The sequence below is a fragment of the Sturnus vulgaris genome, chromosome 1 (assembly GCF_052056855.1).
Source record: "Sturnus vulgaris isolate bStuVul1 chromosome 1, bStuVul1.hap1, whole genome shotgun sequence".
Lineage (NCBI taxonomy): Eukaryota > Metazoa > Chordata > Aves > Passeriformes > Sturnidae > Sturnus > Sturnus vulgaris.
The window spans coordinates 94,459,059-94,479,895 of NC_142243.1; the positions used below are offsets into that span (position 1 = coordinate 94,459,059).

General features: G+C 35.0%; 1 long non-coding RNA gene across 1 annotated transcript; it reads left to right on the forward strand.

Annotated features, from left to right (window-relative positions):
- Positions 1–4,278: 4,278 nt before the first annotated feature.
- On the forward strand, positions 4,279–17,974 carry LOC148225359 (uncharacterized). The gene is made up of 3 exons (XR_015802786.1): positions 4,279–4,420; positions 14,047–14,161; positions 17,753–17,974. It is a non-coding gene; the product is annotated as an uncharacterized LOC148225359 (long non-coding RNA).
- The last annotated feature ends 2,863 nt before the right edge of the window (positions 17,975–20,837 follow it).

Here is a 20,837-nt window from a genome sequence, read left to right on the forward strand (position 1 = left end):
TTATTTTATTAATCACATTTTAAAGAGAGAATAACTCATCAGTAGCATAATATTTTCTGTTTACATTTTCCAGTGTTAGGAAAAGTGCAAGACAGGCTTGTCCCACTTGTCTCCAACAGCAGTGATCATGAGTAATGCAAAGGTTAGGCTTTGGAAGATAGTGGCCTAAGCTGGTATTACTGCTTGCAATCACATTACAACAAACTAACAAAGAGTCACAAAACTGGGAAAGACACATATTGATTTGGTTTTTTTAGGCATTTTTTCCAGAGAAATCTGGATCAGGCCCTGGCTCAAAGATGTTGTGAGGGTTACTGTTTTAAGATGGATTACCATTCATTACCTACAAAGTGGATGCCAAAAATATGACCAAACAATAAAATGCAGATGCTTGGTTATGACCAGAAATTCTTTGGAAAATTTATAAAAATACAAAAAGTCAGAATGTACAATTATGTAATTAAGTAATTTTTATGTTTCTTCTGAAATTATAACCAGCATACAGGCTATGTCAGGATGTGGCTCCTATTCACAACACCCACCGTCTGATAACATCACAACTATTTTCAGCTCTCTGAGCTAATTGGAAACATCAAATCTGCTTTGCTCGAATTTAGTCATGCTTCATTTGAAAGTTAAAAGCAGCTCCTGGGAGGAGGGAGATTCTTTATTCAAACCCCCTTTTCTAAGCAGTGTGGTTAGAGCTGGAATATTTAAATACTTACTTCTAAGCCTTGCTTTAGGCCTCACCATCTTTTTATTTTAAAGGGGAAAAACTTCATTCAGCACTAATAAGAATTACACTTTTTTGTTATCCGAATACTGTGTTGTCATCAGACAGTATCAAAAAAATACATTATCGTTATGTCAAATGTTTTCATCTGCTGAATGTGTGGAGACAAGATCAGTGTCTTCATGTTTCTTTCCAGAAATAGAATCTGTTGGCATGATATTGAGGATTTTAATAGTAGCTTCCTGAGAAAACCTATATTCAACCTGGTAAACCTGCATATTCAAGGAATATACATGTGCTTTTTATGAAGGCTAGTCCAGTCACAATAATTATATGCTACCACAGAGCCCTAGGTTTGGATTCTATGGAGCTGGTAGTGAGTTCTTTGCCAAGTTGAGCTGAGAGTCTCAGCTGAGATGGGACACATTTTTGGTGTCTTGGGCACATCTACATGGTGGCACTCTAGCTGGTAAAAATATGTCTTATAATCCCTAAAAAAATCATAAACATCTATTTCTCTTCAAATAGACTTTTCATTTTCTGATTCCTTAACCCTTTCTTTGCAGAAGCTTAGTTACAAATAATTTACTGCAATGGGACTTGGAAGAAAGAGAACAGAAAAAGCTGGGTAATATTATTAGAAATTAATAAATAACTTTTAAGGTCCTTGTTTAATGTTATTTTTCATTAACAGTAAAACAGGAATTTTCGACGTCGTTTTCAAAATGGTCTTTTGACAAAGGACTCAAACTTCCTGACATATTCCAGGTGTAATTAATGCTGAACTTATCTCCCTTTTTTTCAGCATGCAGCACTTGCATGCCTGATAGTCTGCAGTCAGTAATGAAAGTAATCAGTGTGCTTTATTCTCTCTCCTGGTTAGATACCCTTGGGTGTCAGTAATCTCAGTGGGTTTAGGTATCAATTTTTTTCCTGGTGCTCAGGAACATCAAGAGGTACAGACACAAAAATAAAAGTATAAGACACAGGCATCACTGCCTTGGGACACAGCCAAACTTGTCATCCATGGAGGCTTTAGGAGAAGAATTTTCTTGTGGTCTGGTTATTTTTTAATTCTTCAATAGATATGATATATGTATGGAGCCTTTTGTAATGACATGCCGGGGCAGACATGGGAGAAGTAATGTTCACTATTCATATAAAAGGATTCTCACCTTCTGCTATTGTAAGACTGATTGTCTTCCATAAGAGGAGGAAAGACACACCTCCCCACCAGAGACTGCTGAAGATATAATTTCATCTATTCTCATCAAAGCTAGTCATCTAGTAGCTCATAGGGTACTTGGTCCTGAACTGCTAAAAATAACAAAAGAAAAAACATACCCTAGGTGTTCCACTGTGATTAGGCAAGGAGTTTATGTCATTAAAAAAGACTTGAAGGGATTGTATGTGAAGCCATAGTAAACAAAATTCACAAAAGGTCTTAAAAGTGTCCGGGGCTAGTGTATGAGGAAAGCCTTTTTAAAATGTCACAGTCAGTAGAAAATGTGAATTTCATTTCTTAAAATGCTCTTTTAAAAGTCTTCAGCACTGACTAAACCCCACATTGTTACAGCAACAGTGTTGCAGTCAATGCACCTGTGAACTATATTTTCCTCAGGCTTTTATGCTGTGTAGTTTCCAACAGCTATTGATTGCTTTCTTCCACTTCTTTTGACAATGACACCGTAAAGTGGCATGGAGCATAAACATTTCTAAAGGGGCAATGTAATTGTTTGAGACAATAATATAGTGTACAGATTTTGTTTAACCTTGTAAAACTCTTTAAAGAGTCACAAATTATTCGGTAAGTCCTGAAAAGTATGATGTATGTTCACCTTAATCCTTTTAACTCCAACTCCCAGTCCTGTACTTCAGCAGTACACATATTAAATTATGCATCAGGGTAGATAATGACTCACTTAAGTAGTTTCAGCAAGAAATACACTTTTGTGGATCTCATTAAGGGGCTCTCAGTTTCTTCCACAAGATCTTTACCTCCTGCTGAAAGCAGGACTGAAAATCACTGGCTTCCAACCAATGCTTGCAAAAACAATCAAAACAACCAGAGAATTCCAGCCTAAAATTCTTCAGTAGTGCCTACAATCTGCTAGATATTATTTTGATTCTCAGACAACTCCGGGAGAATTAGCTTGCCATTGGAAAGTTACTTTTCCCCATATAAGAAATTGCATAGCAAAAAGGAAAGGCAGAAATATATTTAAAAGTTCTGTTTAAAAGTCTATATTTCAATTGCTTACCTAATTTCTTAGTTTGTTCGCATACTTCTAATGAATAACTAAAATTCTCTCAGTTGTTCTGAGTTACTGGACTGAGAACTTTTGCTCCTGAAAACTCAAATCTTGTCTGAGATACAGTGATAGAGTCAAAGTAAGATCATCTTCAGTTTCTTACATCAAAGTAATTAAAATAATGTCACTGCACAGATGAGAATCCAATATCCATTTAGAGCAGAGAGAAAAAGGGATCCTAGCTCTGCTGCCTTGTGATGGAGGGCTGTCACACAGGAGGTCTGAGGTCTGGATACTACTATCTTTGCAGGGAGCATTTCTGTGGTTCAGAAACTGTCCAAGAAAATGTAACTTAACCACTAAATTTTTATAACTTACTTTTAATTTGTGATGCTATCAGCGATATGAACTTTTAAATCCAGATGTGGAGATTATTTTTGAAAAGCAGAAATATAAAAACCTTTACGATAGGGTTGGCTGTAATTATACCCTTAATATGTTTTAAGGCCCTGGTGGGGAACTGGTGTTCTTCCATACATGGAAACAGGCATGTTCAATAATATAGACAGATACATGGAACTATTTGTGTTTTTGGTATTATGGGGATTTGGTAGCTCGCTTCCCAGCAGGGAGAAGCATCCTGCATGTTGTACAATTGAAACCATTCTTGCTCCTTTGGAGAAGGCAGCTGATCAAATTCTCTGTTCTCAAAGAAATGCAGTACTTTCTCTCTTGTCAGGCTGTGTGGAGGACATCCCAGTTTTGAATATATTTTCATCAAAATTGGTTGTGCAAAAATAGTTCCTGCTGAGCTACTGAGAGAACATTTCTACCCCTCTACCACTCTACAGGAGCTGCAGTGAAGCAGCTATGGGATTTTAATGCTGAGGGGGAAGGATTTGGATCCAAATGTGATATGAAGAGGAACTGCAAGCATCCTGACATAGAGTGTGATCTTGTAGCAGTGTCACTTTATCTTTAGTCTCAGCATGCTTGAAATAGACTAGCATGTTCGTAACACTGTGAATAAAGCAAGCATTAGTGGTCCACTCATAATACTTCTCTGTGTATATCAGAGCATAAAACTTTATTGAAACTTCTGGATATGCTGAAAAGCAATTTTGTAATGGCAAATAAGTATTTTAATGTTTCTCTCTTTCAGCCCAAAGGCTCATATTTTGAAAGCTTTATGTAAATCCTGTATGTTTTCAAAAATCACTTTGACTACAACAAAACTGCATATTTTTCTGACACTTCTTTTTCAGTGGAATTACTCTGAAAAAATCTAGAATGAAGGAGGAGAGTCTTCACTTTTATGTTATGACCATCATCTGCAAAGAAGGAATCACATAAAACTCCTTCAGTATCCTCTTGTTAAAAATTTACTAATAGAAGGAAAGAGAATTCAAGCTGAGACAAAACGTCGAGAGACTGTGTAAGCAAAGTTATATAATTTTACCCAACATTAGCATAATTCCTATCTTGCTAAGAAAGTATATTTACAAATGCCCTGACTTGCATGTAGACTTCGGAGTACTACCCAGCAAAATATAGGCGCAACTTTAGTGAGCATGTGCTGACAATCTTTTTGCCGTCAGTAGCAATAACAAAATTTGGGTGAAGAGTTTGTGTTAATATGAATTCATGCTCTTCAGAGACTTGGAATATCTTGCCTCCTGTGCTTACAGAGAACTCACAGGCAATGACATCTGCACCAAGCCCATTAGCTTTAACAAACAATGCACTTTGATATTTGTCACTCGCTGGATTTCATGCAGATGAAGATAGTCTGATACTTGTGAGAAGAATAACCAGACAGTTTGCTTACCAAGATCAAATACTCTGGCTGGCATGGATGTGGTGCTGTACTGTTTCATTGAAGACATTTATAGCACTTCTTGGAGTGGATTAAGTTATTGGTTCTTTTAATGTAGTATTTGCCTCTTTTGCATGCTGTAGAAATTTTCCTGGGTCAAAGAACTTAGTCTTGAATAAGGGTGAAGTTCATTGAAAATTTTTTATTCCATGGTCTTCATTGAATTCTTCTGCCAGCAAAGCCTTTTTCACAATTGTCTACTGAAGCTCCTTGATAATGATTCCCTAATATTGGGTACCTTCCATACTCTAAAAGTGATTTCTTCCATTAAGGTGTGAATGACCAAGTGCAAGCAAAGTCATATTATTCCTGCAGGCCACGTGCTAGTCCTCTGAGCACAGAACCTCCATGAACCTCCAGAGAACGAGATATGATATGTGGTGTATTCCTATGTGGTGCCTCACATTCCATAGGCGTGATCTGCCACTTTCAAGGATGTGGGAATAACTAAGCTAAAAAAGCAACTTTCAATTTTAAGCCTTGCTTGGATGACCTATCTGAGTGACTTAGAGTACTAAAGTCAGGCCATTTCATCTGCCAGGTTAGCTTCTGAGCTACTTTACTTTCCAATATCTTTATTCAGCAGCTTAGAGTTTTTCTTCATTTGATGTCAACTGCATTAATTTTGTTATTTTCTACTTGAAATAGTAGAAGACTATGGAGAGGAATTTGGATGTTATCGGCATTCCAGGAAAAGGATTGGACAATTTATTTGACTATAAAATATTTGATCAGTTAATATGATTATTATTATTATTAATAATTTTTATTTTTAACAATGTGCTTATTTTCAATGATTCAGTGGATGCTTCATGAAATAATTTTTCAATTTTTAGATCGCCTGAAAACTATTGATGGCCATTAATTCATCCCTTACATGTGTGAATAAATGCAAAAAATTTAGAGAGGATTATTTGAGAATTTTTTGCATAAACACCTGTTCAAATTCCCAGTTGTGCATTATGAAGGGTGCACGTGCTACCTTGAAATCACTATTCTAAAAAAAAAAAGTAGTTTCTATAAAAATCATTTAAATGTATAAAAGGAAATCAAAGTACTTTGAAAGAAAATTTGTAGGTTTTTTTTCTAAAAATAAAAGTATCTTGAAATATATTATCTCAAAGCTGCTGCTAATACACATGAACTTTTGCAAATCGGTACTTTCAAATGGGAGGAAAATCAACTCTCAATAAATGTTTGTCAGTGTCTACATTCAAGAAACTGTGTGTTTGCTTTTAAGGATATTATAGTAAAGAAAATTAGTCCAGGTATTCTCACAGTGAAGCCCATGAAGTTTTGACTAACATTTCTGATATCAGCACAGCTTCGCTTATTTTGCTTTGGTGTAATTGAGAGCAATATTCTTCCTAATGTAATTAATTGCTACTGATTTTCTTTTATTTCCTTGAAAAAAATATAGCAAAAGAGATAAAAGTGTAAGTCCCCTATCCAAGACCCTTATGGATTTGAAGTATATTTGTCTTATTAATTATTTACTTTTTTAAAACTTAAAAATTCCTCTGATCATTTTGGATGATTCCTAAAATATTTACATCTTTTTTTTTGGCTCTGAAAGTGTGGAAGTTCAAAAAGTCTAGATAACCCAGAACAACACAGATAGCAGTCTGGCATCATGTTTGAATTCAGAGATTCTTTCTGATAAAAAGATGGAAGTTTTGTTTGCCTTTGATTTGTGTGTCGCTATCCCTTTTGTTTTGTTTAGTTTACAGTATTTCAGAGTCTTCAGCCTTTAATTAAAATGTGTTAGAATCACAGCAGCTCTTGTCTGCATAAAAATAAACCTATAGCTTTAAAATCTGAACCTCATATTATATATATTATTACCTCACATCGCTCTACTAAAAGCATTTTCTTTTCCAAATGGTCTATTACTGAATATTTGCCAGATTAGAGTTTGCAGAAACAGAAGACTTTTATATCTTCAACTAGAAAATATAGATGGATAATCTAGACGTAAATTTTAGGACCATATATGAATTCAATCTTGAAAAGATTAGAATATGACTATTCTGAAAATATTCTGAAAAATTCTGAAATCCTGAATTCTGACTGCAATTTTTCAAATGTCTACTGCAATTTTCATGCACAATGTGATATGTTTGCTGTGCATTATGTAAAGATCCATTTGAAAAAATCCTGTAGACATTTATAGTTTTGATAAATTTGTGCAGGTTTTCATAGCAACAGTTTTAGGGAATCCCACAATCTTTAGCCATGTGATTAATCGTTGTTGAGGTTACCATCAAAGGTTTTGCTTAATTTGAAGCATGTTTAACTTAATATGATTTTTAAAAATTTGTTAAAAAACTTTTAGCATCATAAATTTCCTGTACTGGTGGTAAAGCTTTCATCATTTGAATGCCTATAAGTACATAAACTTCACTCATATTGAAGTCACGAAACACACTTAAACAATGATTCTTGCTTAATTAGGACTTACACACATACTACTCAAATAAATAATTCCTGTTTCAATTGTATTATATTTTGAATATTTATATAGTTAGTATAAGAAAAAACCCTCATTTTCCTGAATATCTCATGTATTAATAACTTTAATAATTGTTCAGGAACTCTTTAGTAACATTGGAGGTGTAAGATCATTTAATGACTGGATTTTTGTCCTAATTTCCTGGGTAATTTAATCTGAGGAATTCTATAATTCTTATAAAGAATTTTTTTTCACAACCTTAGCTCCATCTAGGCATTTCATAGGATCCGTCTTACAATTTGAATGTGGTGGGTTTTTAAAAAAATTGTTTCTGATTTCTAAACCCACACCTTAATTTCAACTTTAATTTCCAGTTTGAAGTTAAATTTAAAATAAAGTGTTATATGGGAAGTATGACATCAGAAGTAATTGTTAAGGAGTTCAGGAAACAATTGCATATTATCTTTGAATATACATACTTAAAACAATGCACTAAATCAGGAATGAATAATTTTATTAAGGTTAATTATATGATATTGTTCTTCAATTGTTGATACAAGATAACATGGAAATAAAGCATGAGAAACATTCTATGACAATAATTTATTTTTTCCAAATCCTTGTATAATGCAAAGTCACTCTTGGTATAGTATATACAGAGTGGATGAAGAAGAAGGCTGTCAAAATGGGGCAATAGTTACCACACCAGAAGCTATTCTACCTGGATGGGGGAAATTAGAAGGAATCATTCTGGATGATATAGAATCCATGAAATGTGAAATACCACCTGATGAAGTATATTCCATTTTCAAATCAAGATGGGAATCACATGGAATGGTTGAAGGCCTTGATGAATTACAACTGACTGGCTAAGCTGAAAACAATGCCTTCTGAACCATAATCACAGCTAAGGAAATTCCCAAAAATGTCAGAGACAAGTAACTTCTCTGCTCCAGGGCCAAATGGGATTACTTTGAGGGACCTTAGTAAAATGGACCCCAAATATTTCCAGACCATGGAAATTTTAAATCTATGGCTGACCATCAGGAATGATACTGGACTGTTTTAACACCAAAATCAGCTGAACCAGAATACCCAAGGCACATCAACCACTAATGACCTCTCACCATCTGCTCAATCATTTAAGGACTATTTCCAGAGCAATAACAAGGCTGAGAAGGGAGCCTAGCCCCTGGCCACAGCACACTCTTCTATCATCTTAGTTAATAATAACATTTCAAGGGACTAGAAATGGATGCTGTGAATGTAAAGCCACCACAATCCAGCTAAATCCATGGATGGATAGTAGGTAGAGATTGCAAAGGAATTACATTATGATGGTCAACAATTCAAGATAAAATTCTACCATGTTTGACCAAGGTGGATGGGCCACCTATGCATAAATTGGAAAAGGAACACATAGATTATTTACCTTTGATAAACAGTTTGTTGATTACTTTACTGTATATTTGATATATATTTGATAAATACACATCACAGCCTCCCAACTTAGAAATGTCCTTCTTATTTGGATGAAAGGCTATGCATTTGTATGTGGACAAGAAGACAGAAATGTGCAGTGGTCTCAGGGCTCATTCTGCCTTGCAGGGGATCTAAACAGGAGTAGGTGAAGTGGCTGAGGCAACTAGACTGCTTTTTCTCTTGCCAGTCACTGACCTCATTCAAGATTAATGAAGAAGTTGATTACTGCCAAAATCTTTTTTCCTTTGCCTGAAAAATATGTTTTTAAGTACACCTGTCCTTGCACTGGCAAAATGAAGTGGGAAAAATAAAAATGGATAGAATTTTCCATCTAGACTAGATATTTAATATGTGAGCATATAGAGAAAACAGTTATCAAGTATCACAGGTTGTGATGACCAAACCCTTTGAGGAGCATATATTATTAAGGGCCTCTATAAACCTATGGACAAGATTTCCATGTTCTGTTTGTCCTTTTAAATGCAGAGTGGTGACTTCCAGGAGAACATAGATTTGAGTAAATGCATTTCATTCCCTATCTGCATTTTGTGAGGTCACATAACACTCCAAGAGGTCGACTTAAAGCCTTGAAAATCAAAAGTCAGTCGCTGCTCTTGAATGTTACTGTTTACAAACTTGTACATGGAGCTTGGATTCCGTGTGCATGTCCGTTCTGCATGTGCTCTTTCCTATATCAGTTCTGGTCAGATTATGGTATTTAGTTGCCCCAGATACTGCTTCCTTGAATGAATATGTATTTATTCCTAGACTATAATTGAATAACATTTTAAAGCTCTGGGAGCAGGAAGGCAAAACCTTTGTGCCCTCACCTTTCAGGAGAGTGCCCTGATCTCTGTGGGGCTGAGTCCAGCATCACCTTGCATCATCTCTAGTGGAACTCATGTTTCTTATATTTCCGTCAATGATTTCTCTGGTTTTCTAAGAGAAGATACTTCTTGGTGAAGGAGGTGCTCTCATTAAGAGAGTTCAGTGCAGGTTCACATGTAAATGGGACTTAAGATCTATCCAGGACTATCTGTGTCCTATTCAGTAGAATTAGCATAAAATTACACCTTGCAAAGAGTGTCAATTGCCTATTTCTAGATTGAAAAAATGTTTCAGATGAGGGTTATAGACCCAACTAAATGCTTCTGTCCAGACAATCCAGAGGTTTTTCATCCTAAATGTTCACTGATTTCATATATAATAGGGCTAGGCAGTCCTAAAGAACCATGATAGATTTTATCTGGAATCTTAAGTGGATTTTTGGTTCCCAAGGTGTTATTAGCCCATAATGACTTGAACAGCTGTATCAGTCAGCTGTTGCTGGTATACTTCTTCTGTACAGAAGGAATAGTGACAGCAACACCAACCCACTCTCCTTCAGCAGTTCAGTGCCTGTCAGCTTCTCTGTGAACTTTCAAGTGTTAAGAATGATAATGATTTTATTTTTTAAAGCAGAGACACAAATTGTTGATTTGGGACTTTTATTTACTGCAAACTACTGCCTTAATTATGTTCAGGCAGAGCTCCATGCAAGTTGCTTACCAATCTACAACATATGTTATGCAAATAACAACAGAAACTACGTTTTCCATATAACTTGCCTAAAACTCATTAATAAGATAGAATTTCTCATTCCTAACCTGGTCTTACTTTAATCTTTTTCTAAAACCTGTAGAAAATAATTTAATTATGACAACAGCTTACAGTACTGGCACAAAAACCATGGAGAGATAGAAAAATGGCTTGTTTTCAAGGCTTTTAAATAGAAATAGTTGAGAGTTGTCATACAGAGATCTATATTCTCCATTGTCCTATCCTTTTATACATTGTTAAGATAGTGTATAAAAATACTACAGAAGTGCAATACAGAAAGAAAAATTAGATTAAACTTAACTGAAACTGTTACTTTTAATACAGAATATATCAACAGAGATGCCTCTTAGCATTCTCAATGCCTCATAATTTTGTAGGAAAAAAACCTGGAAGTAAAAATATCTATGGGGAAGACCTCATATTGTTATTCAGGGTACTTAAGTATATAACTTGCATTACTAAATCTACTCAAAAAAGGGTGTTTAAATTAAAAATGGTTGTATTAATGTCTTGGCCAAAATTTTTTCAGTATTAGCCAAATTTAACAATTAAATGATTTAAGTAGAAATTATATACCCACCTGAGGGAAAGTGGAGCTGAGTACTGTATTATTGTTTGTAAAACTGAACAGGAAAGTGTGAAATGAGAACAGGATTTCATACGAATATCTGTGTGTTGGTTGTTACTGTTCAATACTTACTGTTTTTCTTACTGCATCAGAATTTCTAACAGAAGAATATTATGCATTTGTACAATGTGTTTGAGAGAAAAAAATGATGACTATTCCCTTTGCAGATTAATTCTTGTTGATTTGTTTTATCCTTGCCAGTATCTCTCATTTCTGATACAAAATGCTTAACAATGGAAGAGAAGGCAAAAACAAGGTCTAAATGTCAACTTACATCCTTCAGAATAAGAAGTCAGAAATTTTTAATATCCACAAATATCACCTTTATTTGCATACACATTTGTGATATTATAGACATATTTCAATTTTATATTAATGGATACATAAAGTCTTGAAAGCATACATTTACATATCAATCAGAATTTAATCAATCCATCATTAAATGCTAACAGCAGTCACTAGAAGAAGCACTAAAATCCCTCTAACATTTCTGTAATTTTCCTTTCAGATAATTAGCCTCTCTGCTGCTTCTCTTTCCCTTCCTTCCTTCCTTCCTTCCTTCCTTCCTTCCTTCCTTCCTTCCTTCCTTCCTTCCTTCCTTCCTTCCTTCCTTCCTTCCTTCCTTCCTTCCTTCCTTCCTTCCTTCCTTCCTTCCTTCCTTCCTTCCTTCCTTCCTTCCTTCCTTCCTTCCTTCCTTCCTTCCTTCCTTCCTTCCTTCCTTCCTTCCTTCCTTCCTCCCTCCCTCCCTCCCTCCCTCCCTCCCTCCCTCCCTCCTTGTTTTTTTGTTATATATGTAGAAATTTACCTTATAAAGTACAGTTACTCACATTTCATGCTGCCCAACTTTTGTTGAAATTATGAGGTTTTTTAAATCAACTGAGGAAACATGTTAGCAGTTATAAAATAGATATTTTTTTGTATTTGTATATACTTTGAAAAAATAACTATAGAGATATACTTTTAATTACACATATCAAAATCCCATATATAATCACAAAATTAATAGTAGAGAATGACAAATCACTAGAAGAAAAAGTTTCACATAGCAGCATATGGTTGCCTGTCTTACTAATTTTCTTGAATGACCACGCTAATTGTATATTAAAGATCTCTTTAATATTTCCACTTTATCCTCTGCTTTCATATTTTCTATTCTTAATGTTCACACCCTCGTCATTTGACAGTGTATTCTAATTTATTATACCAGGAAGACACTCAATAAATGAACAGAAAGGGAAAAATCCAGATAAGAAAATAAAACTCTCTAGAGAAGAAGTGGTTTTGCTACATGAAGACAAAATCCTAAAGGGTTTTAGGTACTGATACTACTGGACATTCAAACCTAATAAAGGAAATGCATTAGAAGCAAAGGGTGAAAGATTTTAATTGCAATTAATTTAGGCTTTATACTTATATATTAGCATAAAACATATCAGAATAGTAGTAATCTTCTGTGTAAAAGTGAAAAAATCAGGTCTCTAACTCTCCATCAGAATACAAAACCACATATGACAAAAATACTCTTGCCAAGCCCTATTCCAGGGAGATGTATGGTTTTCATATGCAAAGTCAGGAGTTGGAAAAAACAAGCAAAGTCTGGGCCATGTCTGCTATTACATCCCAATAGAGAAAAACATCCCTAACAGCAGCATTTAACTTTATGCTTCTCTGCAAACCTTTTTTTTTTAAGCAGGAAAATATGCTGGTAACAGAAATGACATCTTGATTACACTCCATAAAATAAAGATAATTTAAAGCTAATTAAGTAAATGTAATTATATATTTGCAAATAGTGCTTTCGAGAAACTATCTTGACTTAATACATTATGGATAAAATGAACCAGCCCATGTCAAATGAACTTTCCTCACCACCAAATGTTTCCCTTTTATTACGAGACAGGAAAAGGGAGATAGTTCAAAGAAAACAGAACTGATTGTCAGATCCAGTCTGCAAAATATGTTGAACATTCAGGCTAGTACTATAGAAGAGCAAATATTTTGGAGGTTTGCTATGAGTGTCACTACTTTAAGAGGGAAGAATAATTTCTTTGATTCTACCAGAAAAAGACAATATCAATACTGTCAAACAGGAACAGAAGCACAGTCACTTCTAAAAATTTCAGATTCTAACTAATTTAAAATCCGTGGGATTTTCAACTATTTCAAAGAAATTTTATTAATAATAAAGCTGAGTGAATAGGTTGTAATGAATTATTTAGTTAATGAATGCCACATGTTTGGGCAAATTTTCTGAGACAAAGTTTGAAATTCTCAAGTTATGCATATTGAATTAAAAATGTGTTGTATTCAGTGAAATTCTCTTGCTGTACACACCATGCATAAGATGGGGTTTACATTTTGTGATTTTTCAGAGATAGCCCTTTGACTTCCTCAAAAGATATATGTAAATAATGAACAAAGAGTGGAATTTAAATTGTAAAATCATAAATTAAAAAGACACCAAAATTTGGATAAGTTCTCACTGAATGTGTTTAAACACTGAAGGCATGAGCATACGAATATTTTTCCACCATTAGGCTAACACCCTCTCATAAATATACGTATATATAAGATTAATATTTTTGGGGGACTAAAGTAAAATATTTTCTGATTATTCTGCAAAGTATACGGTTTAGGAAATTACCAAAGCCTGAAAACTTATCATCTGCACAATCTCCTTTAGAAGGAAAAAAATTGCAAAAAGGAGCTGTTCCCTTTCTGCTTTAACAGCTAATGAAGAGACGATTTGCATTTTCTTGTTTCTTTGCAAAATGTCTGCTTAACTTGGCTACCACTCCGTTTAGCAACATATACATACAGTGTCGCTTTTCAAAGAAGTTCAGAAGTCCTCAAAAGCTTCAAAACCACAAAGGGAAAGCATCCTTCTAGTCATTTTCTGTATAAGTCTTTGACATAACATGCCCAAAGTGATATATCCAACTGTTTGAATGTTTATTGTAGCACAAAGCCAGCATTGACTGAGGCCAATCTGAAAAGGCTAATTTGTGTTTTCTTATCCTTCAGACAGACCTCTCTAGTGTCTATAAAACTGTAAATGACCAGAGTCTGCAGCTGGAAAAGTCTGATGACTGGCAAGGGACCCAATGAGGACTGAATAATAAAGCTGGGCTATTAAAAGGTACAAGACATCAATCCCAAATCACTGGGATGAGGCAAATCAGTTATTGTATTTTTTAATGTACATTTCTTTAATTGAACAACTTTGTTCATGCTTTGTTGCTATGTGAAGATAAGCCAGAACAGGGGAGAAGCCACTTTCCAAGGGTTTATTTCTCTAATTGCTTAAAAAATTTATGCTGTCCAAGCTGGTGAGCAAAAGCAATCTCTGCTTTGCTAATTCTTTTCATGTTCTTTCCTGTAGATGAAATTGGACAATTTTTTTTTATAGATGACATTTACATATATGGAACAATCAAGCAAACTTTCTGTCAAAGTTTACGACAATCCCTTTTCAAAAATGTAACCATATGCATGAAGCACAACTAACACTGTGATTTATTTTTAATCTGTTTTCTGTCTTTTTTTTCTTTCAAAGAAATGCTACCATGTGTGATCACTGAAAACTTGAATTTATGCTGGGAAGCCTGCCGGGTTCACAGAGGTGTGTGGATAACTAGATGTCGTGGTTCTGGCCAAGACAGAGTTTAATTTTTGCAGAAGCCAGTAGGGGCATTTATTCAGTAGAATGTGGGCTGGGGCAAGAGATTCTTTTCTGGTCATAGGTAGCTTGGAGGTGCTTTGTGTGTTCTGCTGGTTCTGTCACGTGTCATTCATTTGCATATCTTGTAGAGATTTTCATTAATATTTTTGCTGTACTGTCTCTTTCTTATTTAATTGCTCTTTGCAGTAAACTGTTCTTATTTCAACCTGTAATCTTTACCTTTTGTGCCTCCAACTCCTGTCTTCAGCCCACTGCAGGAGGAGAGAAAGGAAGCGGGGGGAGTGAGCAAACAGTGCATAGTTTTTGGAGCATTTCAGTGGGAACACTAAATTGAGGAATATCTTTTCTAAACAACAACACTAGAACATTTCTTTTGCCCATGTACAGCTTCTCAGAGAAGTCTTTCTATTCATAAATATTACATACATATGCAAAAAACCTCACATATTTTATACAGACAATAATTTATTGTAATCTTTAAAATTAACTACAATTTACAAAAATTATTAACCTGATTGCATATGTTTCTAATTACTGCACTGTAAACACACCAAAAAAAATCTGCATATGCATTTAATATAATGGACAGCAGAGAATCCATGAGTAATAAAACAAGATTTTCTATCATATATCTTTACAATAGATGCTGATGCATGTGTAACATATACACAGTCTAAAATTAAGTTCTAGCATTAGTGAATGTGTATAAGAAGAAGGAAATATAGGGTGTATGATAAGATCATACCAATGCATATAGCCTCATGTCTTTTAAGAACTTCAACCAATAGCTCTAAAAAGTCAACAAAATATATATATCATTCGTTTAAAAAGCAAAACCATTAGACTCACGCCTAAATATACTCATTCTAAGTCAAGATAGAGGCTGGTGATTAGTGGTATTCCTCAGGGTTCTGTCTGGGGACTAATGTTCTTTAACATCTTTATCAATGACAAAGACATTAAGATTGTGTGCACCCTCAACAAATATCTTACTTTTCCCCTTAGTGTACAATGAACGTATGCCAGCAATAGAGTCCTCTGCAGCCTTTCTGGTTGCTGTGTATGTGGGAGAACACACTTTGTGTCAACATGCACAGTCACATGCATCTTCAGTGGCAGGTACCTGAAGCAGCCCAGGATTTTGATAATACCAGGGAAGGTCTCCAGGCATGGATCTGATCAGCTGCAGCCCTTTGTGAATGTCCTGCTGCACCCTTGCTTCCCCCTGCCCGTGCACCTCACTGAGACAGTGCAGAGCCACCAGCTGAGGGAAAGAACATGGATAGGAAGTCCAAACACACACACTAGTGCCAACCCTGCTCCAGGTGTGCAGGAGCCAAGAAACCTTCAGGACAATTTCAAGTTGCCTACCATTTTTTTTTTCCATGGTAAAGGCAGCTCAAAAGGTTCCACTTATTTTCCACCAGTATCTAGACAGGCAATGACATCCATCTCAAAATTAAGTTTTATTGGACAAGAAAAAGATTAAATTACTTATTTTAGACAATAAATAGCCTAGTCTGAGGTTTTAAGACATATGTGCAATTGAACACATGAGTTTGACTGATAAAACCACTAGGAGTCTACTTTTGAAACATAATTTTGGGCTATTTTAACATATTCAGATGACTTAGATTTGGCTGAGTAGAGTTGTTTTTCTCTCTCTTAAGGCCAGTTTTTTTCCTCTTTTCCCCCTTTGTTATGTGGTCCATGAGTAAATGCTTCTTCTGAAAAATATCTATTGAAAAACCCCCCAAACTATGAAAAGCCAAAAGCAGAAACTTCAGAGGGAAAGTCTCTGAGAGTGCTTTTTGTATAGTTAGAATCCATGAAGACAGGTGACTTGACTGACTTCAAAACGTGCTATAACTCTTTGAATCTTAAGCATTCTGTATTCTTTGGAGCATTAAAAAAAAAAGTATTGCAAGGTTCAGCCACTGGAAGACCTGCACTGATCCACTGTAGGCTCTGGACACTGCTTGCCTGTAAGACAGATCTCTAGATGTCATGTGTGTGCTTTGGGCTCAGAGGAGGCATACCTGGGGGACAGGTGGGGGGAGCCATCCCCCAGTTTGAGACACATTTGAGGAAAAACTCTCAGCTAAAACTCCAGCATGTGGTAGGATTTTCCCTTTTTCCATCTGGCTAAGTATGGAGATGAATCACCATCTATGTCCAGGAGACACTGCTCCCAGTGCTGGAATCCAGCCAAACAGAAGGGCCTAGAATCAAAATTTCATTTAAAAGTGTTATTTCTTTAGAATCCTTTGGTTATAGAATCATAGAAGCATTTAGACTGGAAAGACCTTTCAGATCATCAAGTCCAGCTATTAACCCAGCACTTCCAAATCTGCTACTAAACCATGAATTTCCCTAACCACCACATCTAGATATCTTTTACATATCTCCAGCAATGATGACTCAACTTCCTTGGGCTTTATGCTCCCTCATCCTAGTAAAAGCCCCAGATATTTGATGAGAAATGTCTTATTTTCTCACATAAATAGTAGGGAAAAATATTCTAACATTAGAAAAAGGATGTTTTTTGTCTTATTTATATTTGGTATTTAGTTCCAGTAGCAATTTGTAAATGCACAGTTTTAGAAACATCTTCCTCCATAGATAGAATGCAAAAGATAGGGATGTTTATATGAATTTAAAATATAAAAATATGCATTATATGATATTATGTAATTAGTCTTTGTGATAATAGTGTGCTCCGATTAGCTTGTACTATTGAGTAAATCCTAAATGCTTTACTCCAGCACATTTCCTTTGATTTTAATAAGAGACTGTCAGAAAAATATTTTGTTAAAAGAGTAAGTGCCTCAGGATTTAGCTTTCTCATGTGGATTTCATTTCTAATGGAGTATGCACTGCTTTATGAGCTTCTATGTTTCCATGTTAATGTGATTATTGAGCTATAGGAATCTTCCTGTGCAAATTATCCTCTGTAAACAATTTTACTGACATTGGGGAAAACGATCAAATTTTATTTATTTGGTTATTAACATATATAAAGTTTTTGCTTGCTTTTTGTTTTCCCAGGGCTATGAAGAACAGAAGAGGACCAAAGCCACCTGTCAAATGGGAAATATTTTGAAGCACCAGCAAACTCAGAGACAGCTATTTCACCTATTTAGGAGGTCCTCTTATGTAACTACTGATAAAAAAAAATAAAGTAAAATTGTGGTGTACAAAGATGACCTGATGAGAAAACAGTCATTTGCCTTCTTAAAGTATTGCTAGGTTGGTTTACTTTGGATGTATCTTCAACTGCCTGTAGAGAACACAAAGTACCTACATGCTTGTTTCTATTATGGTTTGTTCCTGCCTTCAGCTTTAATTATGATGCCTAAAGTCTTTTGCAGATCAGTATCTGCCTTTTCTACTTTTGCAGAGGATGACCACTCTTTGTTTACAACTGAGTCATTTGAGGCTTCCTGGTGATGGCCCCATCACTGCTAGATGATGTTAGGTAGCTTCCGTTTTTAAAATTTTAGTTTAAGAACAGAGCATCAAAATATATTATTTGACTTTGTCTTATTAGCAACTTTTTATTGCAATGTATCAGCACTTCTTTTTTAATGTTTACAGCAAATTGTCTATAGTGAGGCTATACCACTGGTTGAAGATGGGTTTATGCTGACCTGTAATTTCCCTGAAGCTTATTAGAGTATTGTCCTCTCTGTTCCAGTTCACCACGTGAGACATAATGATATGCTACTGTTCACAGTTACATTAGGTTGCAATAGGGGAGAAAATGTGCTCTTTCTTGAGTCCTCATGTTCTGGTCCATAGTGATTCAGACCAAATAAATTTGACACAAATTACTATCTATATCAGCCTTTTTACTTTGGCTTTTGAGTTGGCACTATACTATTTCATACTATTTCATCTGTTGACATTTTGTCACCTCCTGACATAATCTAAAATAACACAATGTAATAATGGATTGATACAATAAAGTAATACTTTAAAATAAAATGACTCTGCAGACTAGGAGGCTGACAGATGCTGATGAAAGTGTTGAAAAAAGCAGACCATCTTTGCAAAAAATGTGCATTAACCATGTCAGAAAACATCCCATGGAGGATCTCAGACCCCTCATGTATGACAGTGACTCATATAACACATATGACTGACTGACTCATGCAAGTCATTTGCTTCTTTTTGAACAATTTTCTGCTGGAGAGTATAAAATACATTAAACATGGATTTATTGTATCCAAGGGATTAATGGGCAATGTACAGCATACTGCTGTAAATAAAAGTTTTAGTCAACCTGAAAGTTTATTCTCTGTGGGAAGAATTATAACAAAAGTTATAATATGGTTAAATTTTGGAAATAGACTACTGAATCTATTTCTTTCCTATTTGCATTATTCATTGTTATTTTCAGAACACAATCAGATAGAAAAACAAATCTCTATACATTGGAAAAAGCATAAGATCAAGGAATCAAGAAGAGACAGATGATACATAAATCCAAGACTTAACTGAATGTCAAGTTTATGTATCACTTTCCTTTACTTCACCATAAATGTTACTTGTTTCAGCTATTCACCTTAGTATTAGTATTAGTCACACCTCTGTTACATTGAATGGCCAACTAGACAGATCTTAGCTTGAGAACTGCAATGTTTAGCCCAAATTCAAGAGGTAAAAATGTTCAGTCATTCTTAATTTTGAGACAATACATAGTCGCAACTCTTGTACATTTTTTCACAAAACTTATCTTTTTGCCTAGATTTGAATCAGGACAGTGTAAAAGCCTTTTTAAAAAAAAGTTGATTATAGCTTATTAGAGGATGGGGTTAAAATTCAGAAGTAGTCTTAAGCCTGCACAATTTAAAAAATATAAGGTCATAGGCAAAAATAAAAATATGATGGCTGAGTATCTGGAAAACACTATTTTCCAGAAGCTAAGTGACTTTCCACTTGACCTTTCTGTGAGTGCTAGACTGTCAGTGGGAGACAAAAGAAAAAAAGAAAGGCAAAAATATCCTGTGCACAAGAATATGACCATCACAGCAACGTCCAGACTGATCCTAACAGCTCTGTGGAGATCTTAAATAAGATGAGTTCATTTAACTCCAGTGCTCATGTGAGTTTTGTCTATTGTGTATATATATTTTTTTTTTTCCAAGACCTGATTCATTCTGTCACTGCACTTTCACACTGGCTTAACCTTCATGGAACTGTCAAAGTTTGCAATGCTGCCCAAATACCACAGAAGCATGATAGACTTTGCACATATTTGGCTAAATGTGTTGGGAAAATGACATATAAATATAAAATCCTGGCAGAACACCATTTGCACAAGACTGAGGCAAAGATTGTTGCATTCTGAAACTAATATATCCAAGGAAATATTTGTCTGCATCTAATTATTTGGCTTCAGAAAACAGGACATTGAGGTTATATTTCCAATAATCATCCAGCACGGCTGAGTCCATCTGTTCTCAAGTAAGTCAGAAACAAAACTCCCCAGCCACTAAAGTATTGGCATTTATTAATAAAGAAAATTATCATGAAATTCTAAATGATGCAGTTTTCATAAAAGGCTGTTCAGAAAAGATAATGTCATTAAGCAGTTGAAGTAAAGTTTTCCGATGCAGTCTTTTTTTTTTTTTTTGAACCATAGGTGATCTGGGCTGGATATATTTTAAAATAATTTGAGTGATGTAAGAGGAAAGCATGTTCCTTTTTCATTCAAATATATGCTTCACAAGGTACAACTTCATTCTTTCATCTCTTTTATGATTCAGTCATATTTTATTGAAATTTTGTCAGTGTTTCTTTGTCACAGATCCTGCCAAGCATATTCAAACAGCTGAGATGAGAGGTTGAAAGAAAAGTGACTGAACAGAATTTTAACAAGGGACAGACAAATATCAGATGGTTTGTTTCATATTGTGAGGCAAACTACCTGATTCCACCATCCCTTTGAACAGTTTATCCAAGCATTAATGGAGCCTTCCTTCTGATTCCACAGTGGTGCTCAGACTTACAGAGCAGAAGGAGTCTCAAGCTGTGCTGAATAATTGTGAATAAAAATAATATTTTCAAAATAATGAGTAATTAATGTATGTATCTGACATTTTCTTGGTGTTGCTGGAAAGCAGGCAAG